Below are 11,972 nucleotides of genomic sequence, written 5' to 3' on the forward strand. Positions count from 1 at the left end.
ATCTTGAAACTCAACATTCGACCCACAGAGACCCACAAACATGGGCCCAACTAAAGTGTATTAAACAAGAAATAAATCAGATTTATGATGAAGAAAATGAGAAGAAAATGAGGTTTACTAAACAAAAATATTATGAAACCGGCCCAAAGGCTATGAAGCTTCTGTCTTGGAGATTACGTAAACAACAAGCAGAAAGAACTGTGTACAAAATAAGAAACCCAAAAAACAACAAAGTCTGCCATAAGCTAGAAGAAATTCAACAAGCTTTTGAAGTCTACTACAAAGACTTATATACTCAACCTGACAAAGCTGATGACTCTGTAATTGATGAGTTCCTGAAGTCTCTGGATCTTCCCTCAATAGGAGAACATCAAAATAATGCACTGACAGCTGAGATAACAACTGCTGAACTGGGTGGCGCTATCTCTCGACTTAAGGCCAACAAAACACCAGGGTCTGATGGATTTGTTAGCGAATGGTACAAAACATTCAAACTTGAGATGATGCCTTTTCTTCTTAGATGCTTCAATCACACCCTTAAGGAAGGCCAGATGCCCCAATCTTGGAGCGAGGCAGTAATATCAATAATTCCTAAGGAGGGAAAAGACAAGGGAGAATGTAGTTCCTATAGGCCGATATCCATTTTGAATACGGACTATAAGCTGTTTGCCTCAATTATAGCCAAAAGGATAGAACATATTGTCTCTGAAATGATAGACCCTGACCAAACAGGATTTGTCCGAGAAAGACAGACTCAGGACGATATTAGACGGATACTCCATGTGGTAGATTATGTGATTAAGGAAAATATTAGTGCAACACTTATTAGTCTAGATGCAGAGAAAGCATTTGACTCTGTTGGATGGGGCTTCCTCTACCAAACACTTCAACGTTTTGGCTTTAATGAAAAATCTGTTCAGTGTATTAGATCACTTCATTCAAACCCCACTGCCAGAATAAGAATCAATGGTCACCTATCACAATCTATCAAGCTTGAGAGAGGTTGTCGCCAAGGATGTCCACTAAGCCCCGCCCTCTTTGCACTCTTCATAGAGCCCTTAGCTCAGGCAATAAGGGAGGATCCAGAGATTAAAGGCATTTCAATCGGAGGCAGTGAATATAAGATAAGTCTGTTCGCAGATGACATATTGCTCACTTTAACTGACTTACAAAGAAGTATACCTGAGCTGATGTCTCTTTTGAGGCTGTTTGGCTTATATTCCGGGTATAAGTTGAATACACACAAGACCCAGATACTCACATATAATTTCACACCGAACACTGACTTGAAAGGCAGATTTGATTTTAAATGGGACGCCCCTGCCATTAAATATTTAGGAGTTTGGATCCCAAAAGACATTACCAAAATATACAAGACAAATTATGATCCAGTTATTAAGAATATCAAAGCAGATCTAGATAGGTGGACTGTACTACCTTTAGACATGTCAAATAGAATTGAAACGATAAAAATGAATGTCCTTCCCCGGCTACTGTATTTATTCCAGTCACTTCCTGTAGAGATCCCCGCAAAAGACTTTAGGGAATGGAATAGAATTATATCAAGATTCGTCTGGAACAGTAAGAGGCCCCGAATAAAATATAAGACCTTGCAGTTGCCTAAAGATGAGGGGGGATTCTCTCTACCATGTATGGAGGACTATTATATTGCTGCCCAGCTAAGACCTCTAGCTTGCTGGTGTAATTCAAACTATTCAGCTAAATGGAAAGACTTGGAGTTAAAGCAATGTGAAACACCAATACAGGCTTTATTAGGTAATTGCCAACACCATGATCCCCATCTGGATAAATTAAATAGCTGGACCAGGGTTGCTCTTAAAGTGTGGTTTAGCTCCTGTAAAAAACTCCATCTTGAGAAGCATGCAAAAATATTGAAATGGGTGTCATATGACTCAGAATTTATACCATCACTTCTAGATAAGCGATTCAAGCAGTGGACACACAATGGTATAACCGCCTACTGCACTATAGTTGATAAGGATGGTCTACAGTCTTTCACCCACATCTGTAAATCATATAGACTGGGAAGAGAGGATATGTTCAGATATTTCCAGGTCAGAGACTACTTCAACAAGGGAATAAAACTAACAGATAATAAAGATGCCAATCTGATCAGTGTATTTATAGATGCATATAATGCTAAAGACACTCAACATTTAATTTCACAAATTTACAAAAGACTACAAAACTCCAAGAACCATTATACTATCCAGGTTAAGCAAAAATGGGAGGCGGAGTCTGGCCCGGAGATATCTGAGGATGATTGGAAATCTGTTTGGGCAGGTCAAGCTAAAACCACCAACTCCAGAGCTTGGCGAGAATTCTGCTGGAAGAACATAATACATTTTTTTGTTACTCCTAAATTGAAATTTAAACAGCAGGGTTTTCAGGGACAGGATAAATGCTGGAGACAATGTGGCCAGACAATGGCCGATCACTTTCATGTATTCTGGGCTTGCCCGCTTATCCAACCATATTGGCAAGACCTTGCTGAAGAAATTCAGTCAATCCTTGGTTTAAAAGTAGATTTTTCTTTCATCACGTTATACCTGGGTAAATTCCCAGTTGGACTTATGGCTCAGGACAACTATCTTTACAAAGTGCTTTTGGCTGCAAGCAAAAAGGCCATTACACGGAAATGGCTGCAGACAAACTTGCCATCAAAGAATGACTGGATCACCATTGTTAACGAAATACAGTGCATGGAAAAACTGACCTTCGTCCTAAGACTACGAGCTGAACAATTTGCCAAGTACTGGGAAAAGTGGACTTCATATTCTCTAACGTGTAACTCACTGTCTGTGTGAATAACCCCATTTGCTCTAATGTATGCCCTATGTCAACCTTGTCAACCTGTCTGTTCAATATGATTTTGTTTTTTCAGTTTTCTGTTTTATTGTTTGTCCTTTATTGTTGAAAAAATAATTGAAAACTCAATAAAAAGAAAGTTTCAAAAAAAGAGATTCCTAGAAGATAACGAATTAGAGGATATCTGGAGAACATTATATCCAAAAACTTTAGATTATACATACTTCTCAAATCCTCAAAATAGCTACAGTCGAACAGACTACCTATTTACCTCCAGATTAAATATGGAAAGAATACTATCAAGTAAAATAAATGAAATTATAATATCGGATCACGCAATATTAGTATGCAATATGCTACCCAGACAAAACACAGTACACCACAGAATCTGGAGAATGAATAGGAAACATTTAACAGATATAGAATTTCTAAAATATATTAAAGGACACATTGAATTATTCATTGAAACCAATGTTAATGTTGGGAACTCTGAAAATAGACCAGAAATCGGTATAATATGGGACACATTTAAAGCATATATAAGGGGAATAATGCTAGGATATGCAGCTAAAAAGAAAGCAGAGTTGGATAAAGAAATAAATAAATTGACAGAACAAGTAAATAGACTACAAAATCAGCATAAAATGCAAGCCAGTAGTAGTGTACTGACAGACATTCAGAAAAAAAAATTAGATCTAGACAATTTGCTTCTACAAAAAGCTAATGACTTTAAACATAACTCAAATAAATTTAACTATATATCAGCAAACAAATCAGGTAAACATTTAGCCTCAGTAGTTAAAAGAGTAGCTAAAAGACAACCTATATCAATAATAAATAAAACATCAGACTCAGTCTATAAAAATAATCAGTTGATTAATAATGAATTTAAAGTGTTCTACGAGAATCTATATGCATCAGAATTAAAAGACTCAGACCCTACCCCCTTTCTTAAATCACTTAACTTAAAATACTTAACAGCAGAGCAAAGGGAACAACTGAGGAAAGATATAACTTGTGAGGAAATACATTCTGCAATAAAAACTTTCCCATTAAAAAAGGCTCCGGGAATGGATGGAATCCCAATTGAATTCTATTTAACATTTTGGTCAAGTATTGAGCCCCTTTTTATAGAAGTAGTGAACTCGGCCCAAAAGGATCATACGCTGCCTCAAACAATGAACCAAGCAGTCATCTCAGTAATACCAAAACCAGGAAGAGATGGTAATACTCCAGCGGACTATAGACCTATGAGCTTAATTAATTATGATAAAAAAAATTATTAAACTAAAGTTATAAATAATAGACTTTCTCATATTTTACCTGGAATCATCCATCAAAATCAGACAGGATTCATACAGGATAGAGACTTAAGAACCAACACCAGGACCTGTTTGTCATTAATACAATATGCAAAGAAAAATAAAATAGACTTAACACTTATGGCGGTGGATGCAGAAAAGGCCTTTGATAGGTTGGAGAGAGCATATTTATTTAGTGCTGGAAGTTTATGGCTTTCCAGAGGAATTTATAAATATGATTAAAACAATCTACAAGTCACCAAAGGCACAAGTATATACAAACGGAATTCTCTCAAATCCTTTTCCACTAAATAGAGGTACAGCCCAGGGAGACACTTTATCCCCATCTTTATTCGCTCTAGCAATAGAACCATTAGCTCAAAAAATAAGAGACACAGATAAAATAAAAGGTATTACTATTGGAAAGCGTGAGTACAAACTTAGTCTTTATGCAGACAACTTATTACTTTATCTAAATAAGGCTAATACATCCATACCAGAAGAATTAGAAATATTAACAAGTTTTTCAACGTTATCCGGGTATAAAATAAATATTAAAAAAACAGAATTATTAGTAGTAGACAAAAGTATAAATAAATTGGAAAACTGTGATCAATTTAAAGTCCAATCACGAAATATTAAATATTTAGGTTGCTACATCAGCACAGATAAATCACAACTTTATAGAGACAACTTTCTGCCCTTAATTAAAGAATTAAAAAAAGATATTGAAAAGTGGTTATATTTGTAAATAAACATCATTGGTAGAATAAATTTGTTTAAGATGATGTGGCTTCCAAGATTTTTATATATATTCCAAACAATTCCTATTATACCACCAACAGCTTTTTATAAAGAGGTTAATTCAATTTTACTATCCTTTATTTGGTCAAATAAAGGTCATAGGTTAAAAAGAAAGCTATTGTATTATCCACGGGAAGAAGGAGGTTTAAATCTGCCTAATTTAGAAAGTTATCACTGTGCAGCGCAGATGTTTTATATTGATCAAATAATAAATAATGCAAACGAAAGCCCATGGATAGATATCGAAAATCATCAGTTAATGCCTAAAAACTATCTAACTACCCTTTTCTCCAATCAAAAATGTACTACTGCAAGCTTTATCATCAACTCTACATTAAATACCTGGAGTAAAATAAAAAAGCAAATAGGACAGGAAATTGAAATGCCAAGACACATAAAGATATGGGATAACCCTTCTATAAGAATTCAAAACGCTAAAATTAGGTGTGGGACCTGGAAGAATTTAGGAATCCAAACAATATCAGATATCACAAACCAAAAATCAATACGCTCATATAAGGAGTTAGAGGATAGATTTGGATTAAGGTACACAGAAAAGTTTAAGTATCTGCAACTGAAAAATTGGATACAGGATAATACAGACCTCAAATATGGAACAACTACAGAAATAGGAGAAATTTTGAAAAAGGAAGGGAATAAAAAGAGAAGATTAATAGGAGCTACATATGATACTCTCATTAAAGCAGAGAGTAATGAAAACTTGTTATAAAATATATATAATAAATGGAATGTAGACTTGGATATAAAAAATGCAGGGGTAAGATGGAAGGAATGTTTCCGACTTACAAATAAGGTCACTATAAACGAAAATTTAAGGTTAATCCAATACAAAGTAATGACACGAATATATTATACCCGAGACAAAATACACGTATTTGATAGTAAATCTTCAGATAAATGTTTAAAATGTAGCACTCAAAGTGACTCCCTCACCCATGCATTTTGGTACTGTAAGGAAATTCGAGAAATATGGGATAAAATTGAGAAATGGATGTCAAGAATCTGCAACTGTGAGTTCGTGCTCACATTAAAGAATTGCATCTTTCAAGATATTGAAAATATGAGATACCCATTGGGGTGGCAAATTATTTTTTCCTCACTGGTATATAAAAAGTTAATTTTGCAAAATTGGAAAAAAACAGAGGCGCCATCTTTTCAAAACTGGAAAACTTTAATGAAATATTATTTAAAAATCGAAAGAACAATGTCGGAAGACAGCAATAAAGGAAAACAATTTGTTAATGCATGGACTATAATTTATGAGGCTTTATAGAGAGTGGAGGAGCGAGATCGACTAGCTATCAAGGAAAGAAATAGTTTCTGTGATGACCGTTGAGTGTGTTTGTGTGCGTGAATGTAATGTATGTGAATATGTGGGGGGTGGGAGGGTGTAAAAATGGGAGGGGTTAATGGTAAGGATGGGAGGGGGTGGGGTGTAAGGGTGGGTGGGTTGCTGAGGGTATGTGTAGGAAGAGTGGGATGGTGGGTGGTTGAGTGTATGTGTGGAAGTATGTGTGCGGAAGCATCTGTGGAAGCATGAGTGTGTAGATGAGATGCGTGGATGAAGGGTGCTTGTGTGTGAAAGACAATATCCACAGGAATAAAAAAAAAAAAAAAAGCACAACCTCTCAAGGATCATCATGAGTGATATCTGTTAAAATGTTGAGACCAATGTACAAAGCACCTGATGGAAAGTTATGGAATAATATGAATGACCATGCTTTGTGTGAGACTTTTGAGTTTGTGTTGTAAATATAATAATAAAAAAAATAAAAAATAAAAAAAAAGAAATGTCCGTTTATGAAAATATCCGGGCACGTGTAAACGTAGTCTCATAAGGAATAAGGGAATGGGGAACAGTTGACTAGACGCAAGTGCAGACTGATTGGCTGGGAGGACACTGGAGACAGAACAGGGCTGACAAGACTGATATATAACAAGTGTGAAGACTGGGGAAAAAACAATGAGGGAAAGGCAGTGCTAACGACCCTGATGCAGGACAGGTGTGCAGATAAAAATGGGCTGGGGAAGAGTGTGTTTTCATTAGCATATCATTAACACAAACTCTTTTGTGGCTAAGAATTTGAAACGGAGCAGATTTCTATTTGTGTGCACAACCCATTGACCAAATTTTACAATTAACATAAACTGAAAACACATGTTCATGTTACCTAACCAATGTCACCACTGTACGACTTGTCAATCATAGTCATGCCCTAAAGTATACCTTGCTTTATTGTCAAATCTAAATTAAATGGAACAATAATTTACACAATGAACATCATGCTGTATTGAAGACATGGAACTAACGATGAAGACCGTAAACTCATTAGGAAATTGTTTACTGAGGTCATAAATGAAGTGAGAAGTAGGGTTATTTTCTTTTTCTTTTTGAAACCATAGGAGTCACCCCCTGATGGCCATGAGAAAGAATGCAAGTTTAAGGCACTTCCACAACGGCTGATTTTACCGGAAGAGTATTTAATCTCATCCAGGATAAATCACATACATATCGGTGACCACTAATCAATTGTTTCAACAGTAGATATTGAGGCAGACAGGGTATCAGCACAACAGAGAGAGATGGGTTTTTGAAAAGGCAAAAATCAGCAAAGAAAGAGTTGCAGTGGTTAATCATCATGGTTCATTGTTGGCATCTAAAATGAGAGTCTTTGTGCAAGAATATTTAAAAAAAAAGTAGAGAGTAGATGAATGAAAGCAGTTCCATGGTGGACAGACAAGTGTAGTATGGCTCGAAGAGTCAACAACACAGACTTTTAACCTGATCATCACTAGAGCCTACATCACAAGGCATTAAACACAGACAACAGAACATAGACACATGACATACTTTTTTATTTAGAAGAAGCTTGGCTAATAAGCTAGCATAGCCATTCCTAGCTAAACTACACACAAGTCAAACACCAAGCTCCTAACTGAGGGAGTAGCAAAAAGCAGATTCCTAGGGATTAAGAGGTTAAAGAGGACACATAGTTATGATGTTTAGTTGCATTCGGGAGAGTCCAGGCTGTAGTGAAGAGAACAATAAGACAAGCAAGGAGAGAAGGTTGGCAAAGACTCTGTTCTGAGATTCAACTCCAATAGGAGAAGTGTGGAGTATGACTAAGAGAATCAGGGATAATAGAAAGGAATGGGAGTATCCAGTTTTAGAATCTGAATTACATGTAGCAGTTACAGACAGGGACAAGTCAAAATGAAAGCATTTGTTCAGATACATGGTTCAGGAAATTTTAAACAAGAAAGAAGCAGAGAAATGACAGAGAGCATTGGAGTAGGGGTACGGTAGATCAAACAATTATCTGTCACTTTAATTGAAATTTAAAAAATGGGCTGGGGAAGGAATGTATTTTCATGTGTTTTTATATGCACTGCAAAAAGTGAAAATATAGACTAGTGTAGTTGACTTGACTTCAGTGTATTTATCTAGTCACACCATTTTTTGGACTTATTTACTCATTCAGGATGAAGATACTTAAGATAATACTAGAAAATTCCAGGGAAATTTTGAGTGCCACGGGGCTACTGCCGGGACGAGTACACACTTTATTTTTTCTTTATGAATGTACTTTATTGTCAACTTCACATCCCTGAAGATATTAAGTAAATGTTATTATCATATTTAAGCATAAATAATATTTATTTAAACTTATGAATTAAAGTCTACTTCATTTCTTCCACTGACAGGAACATCACTGTTATGAAATTATTAAGTAAATCTTCAAATAATTAAGAGAGTAGATTTTATTATACTTTTTATTTTAAATTACTTGGTTGTATGAAATTATATTATGTACATTTTGTTCATCTTCTATTGATAAATGTTGAATCTTTTTATACACCACAAATCATATAACTATAATACAAAACAATACAACTATTTATTTTGTCCTCAGTAAACATAAATTAATCTCCATTCAAATGAATTAGCTCAGTTAACTGGCAAAACAGACAGACAGGTAGAATTAGCCAATCACAAAAAGGTAGATCAGTTTAGCCAATCACAAAAGAGTAGGTCAGATTCTGCCCAGCAACAGGTTGTCAAGGTGAGCTAAGGCCCTGCGGTTGCTACGGCGATTTGAGAATCTGCTTGGAAAGAATTCTGAAAATGCCCCAGAATTTGGCTCCTGACAAGGTCCCGAACAATTGCAAACTGTGAGAAAATCGTAACTCCTGTCCAAAAACCGAAAACACTGTGAGAGACACAGAAGCCGGCAGATTCTGACAGTGTTTATTTTATTCACATATTCCTTAAAATGAGCGAGTAAGCTCAGTGTGAACACAGAGTGAGATTCTTTTGAAAAAAAGACGTTTACATTAGAGTCAGTGGGGAGTGTGACAGGTACTGCTGCCGGTCTCGGCCCTCCTGTTTAAATTTTGTGCAGACCCCGCCTGTCAAAGTCACATTTTATGAATCCCAACACCTATGTCTACATTTTGACCAAAACTTATTTGTCTGCTTTTCATGGTTTGGCCATGAGCTCGAGTTAAAAATAAAAATTAAGGATATTTTTACTGCTTCTCACATTCTAGCTAACTGCCGCTTCCACTCTAACTTTGACGAAAAAGTGATTTCCACTCCTCGTTTGACTGCTCATAGTTTGAAAAGTTTACATTTTATGTGAAAATAGTAAGTTTGGTGTTTTGGAGAGAACACAAGTTTTCCTCCGTTTTAAAGTTTGAATGGCGTTTCTACGTGCACATATGAGAGAGCTAGGTGACTCTGAAAAAAGGTGAAATTTTGTGTTTTAAAAAAAAAATTCCCATTCATTTTCAATGGAGAAATCTCCTGGTTTTTTGGGAATAACTTTGGGAAAAATTGGAATTTCAACACCAAAAGTCATAGCACCCCTCCCCCGATCGAGACACACGTTTTGATATATATATTGTTGTGGTTTTCTCAAAGCTGTGGGAGGAGTTACGCACCGAAAAACGGCGGAAGAAGTAAAATAATAAGTATGGAGAAGAATAATAGTTGCCTTGGAGCTGAGCACCCGTGGCACTAATAAGTATGGAGAAGAATAATAGTTGCCTCGGGGCTCTCCATTCCAGCTTTACTGGAATGGAGTGCCTCGGAGCTGAGCACCCGTGGCACTAATGAACAAAAGTGAATATTCAACATTTAACAGCATTTATGTGTACTATGAATGCCAGATAATGATTTAAAAACACTAAATACATATTAGACTAAATAAATAAAAAAATGATTTGCTTTTTATTGTGTCTGACAGTGTTGACAAAAACAAAGCATAACTGGAAAAACGCATTTTTAATGAAAAACAAAATGGGGAGGTTGCACCGGTACATTGCTGAACAGCCAAGACCTTGGTCTATAATGATATACCTTCAGATTTTGTAATTTAACTAGCTTTTTCTTAATTTTCATAATTAAAACCTGTTTTATCCAAATTCCCAAGAATCAGTGATATATTATCAAATGTACATTATTGTACAAGAAAAACCCAACAACAATATTATGTTAACAGAGTGCAGTTTCCTACTGCCTCTATGCTCGAAATGTCAGAGCTCTGCTAGTAACGTGTGCAGTGCACCCAAGCGTGCAGTGCGCACTGAGCATCCAGGAGCTAGGAGCTGGTGAAAGATGTCGCAAAAAAGGACATACCCTTCAGGGGCAGAAAAAAGAAAGAGGAAGAGGAGAAAAAACGACAAGATAAAAGTATGTCTTGTTAATGTAACATTTGGTGTATTTTGAAAAGTTCCCTGAAATTAGGAAAGTCCCTAATTATTGTTGATATTTTGTTCCAAATACGTTAGCCTATAATAGCAAATTTGCTAGCTAATGTTAGTTCCAAACGAGAGAAATTTCTCTTCTCTCATGGGTAGGTTAGATAGACTACTATTAAGCTAACATTTTTTGTGTTTGTGTAATAATTTGGCTGCGTTCACACTGCAAGCTAAAATACGATTTTTAGCCAATCTAGATTGGAACCAATTGGCTCTGATGAAGTCTGAACAGTCATAAATCACATGAAATCCAATTTTTTGCAAACCAGTGTGTCTGAGTCTGAACAGCTCCAAACACTCATATCGGATTTGATTGTCCGTGACGTCTCTCTACGTCTTGTTTTTGGCATCAAAACAACGTTTTTGATAACAATATTTGATAGCAAATGTTTAATAACTAATGTTAATTACAAATGCGGTGACGTTTGCTAGCAATATGGTTTTGCATTAATTAATTAATTTAATAAACTTATAGTTTGAGGTATGTTGTTTGCAACATGCAATTTATGTGAGTAAATAAATATATTCCTTTTACATCAACTCCCTGTTATGCTCATACGTTATATGAAACTTCCCCAGGAGCCCTGTTAAAGTATTTTGGAGGAGGCACTGACTCAGCCCAGGGGCAATCCACCTCCTCAGGAGCAGCCAAGGCTGATGAATCAAGTGATCAAAAACTGTCAACATATATATTTAATTTCTAGTCAAATTATCTCTTTAAGATGTATTAATATAAGATGTAATCATATGACAAGGGACATGTTTTTCATCTCAGGTCCATCTCTATCCTCTTCTCCATCCACTGTGCCCACTGTCCTCTCTGCAACCTCAGCTGTACCTGGTAAGTTAACAACAAAACAGCCTTTGTAATTGCTCAGTGTACTGCAGAACATACTGAAATGGATATTTTTAAATATAAGTTATAATATATAATCATATAACAAGGGACATGTTTTTCATCTTAGGTCCATCTCTATCCTCTGCTCCATCCACTATGCCCACTGTCCTCTCTGCACCCTCAGCTGTACCTGGTAAGTTAATAGTTTATTTTATTTAATACTGTCTGTTTTTGTACATTTGGTGTTGCAGTTTATTTAAAATAATAATAATAATAATAATAATAAAGCAGATTGTGTTTACAGTAAATGATTGGTTTATTTTATTACTTTTAATTGGCCTAGATGACATTCGGTATCCCACTTAGTACTATAACACTTTGAATATTAAGTGTAAATCAACCCCAGGCTGCTTAAA

At 35.7% G+C, this 11,972-nt stretch overlaps 1 long non-coding RNA gene across 1 annotated transcript; it reads left to right on the forward strand.

Moving 5' to 3' along the window:
* The first annotated feature begins 11,232 nt into the window (after positions 1-11,232).
* Positions 11,233-11,732, forward strand: LOC128360104 (uncharacterized). The gene is made up of 3 exons (XR_008321478.1): positions 11,233-11,384; positions 11,494-11,559; positions 11,684-11,732. It is a non-coding gene; the product is annotated as an uncharacterized LOC128360104 (long non-coding RNA).
* The last annotated feature ends 240 nt before the right edge of the window (positions 11,733-11,972 follow it).

The sequence above is a fragment of the Scomber japonicus genome, chromosome 6 (assembly GCF_027409825.1).
Source record: "Scomber japonicus isolate fScoJap1 chromosome 6, fScoJap1.pri, whole genome shotgun sequence".
Classification (NCBI taxonomy): domain Eukaryota; kingdom Metazoa; phylum Chordata; class Actinopteri; order Scombriformes; family Scombridae; genus Scomber; species Scomber japonicus.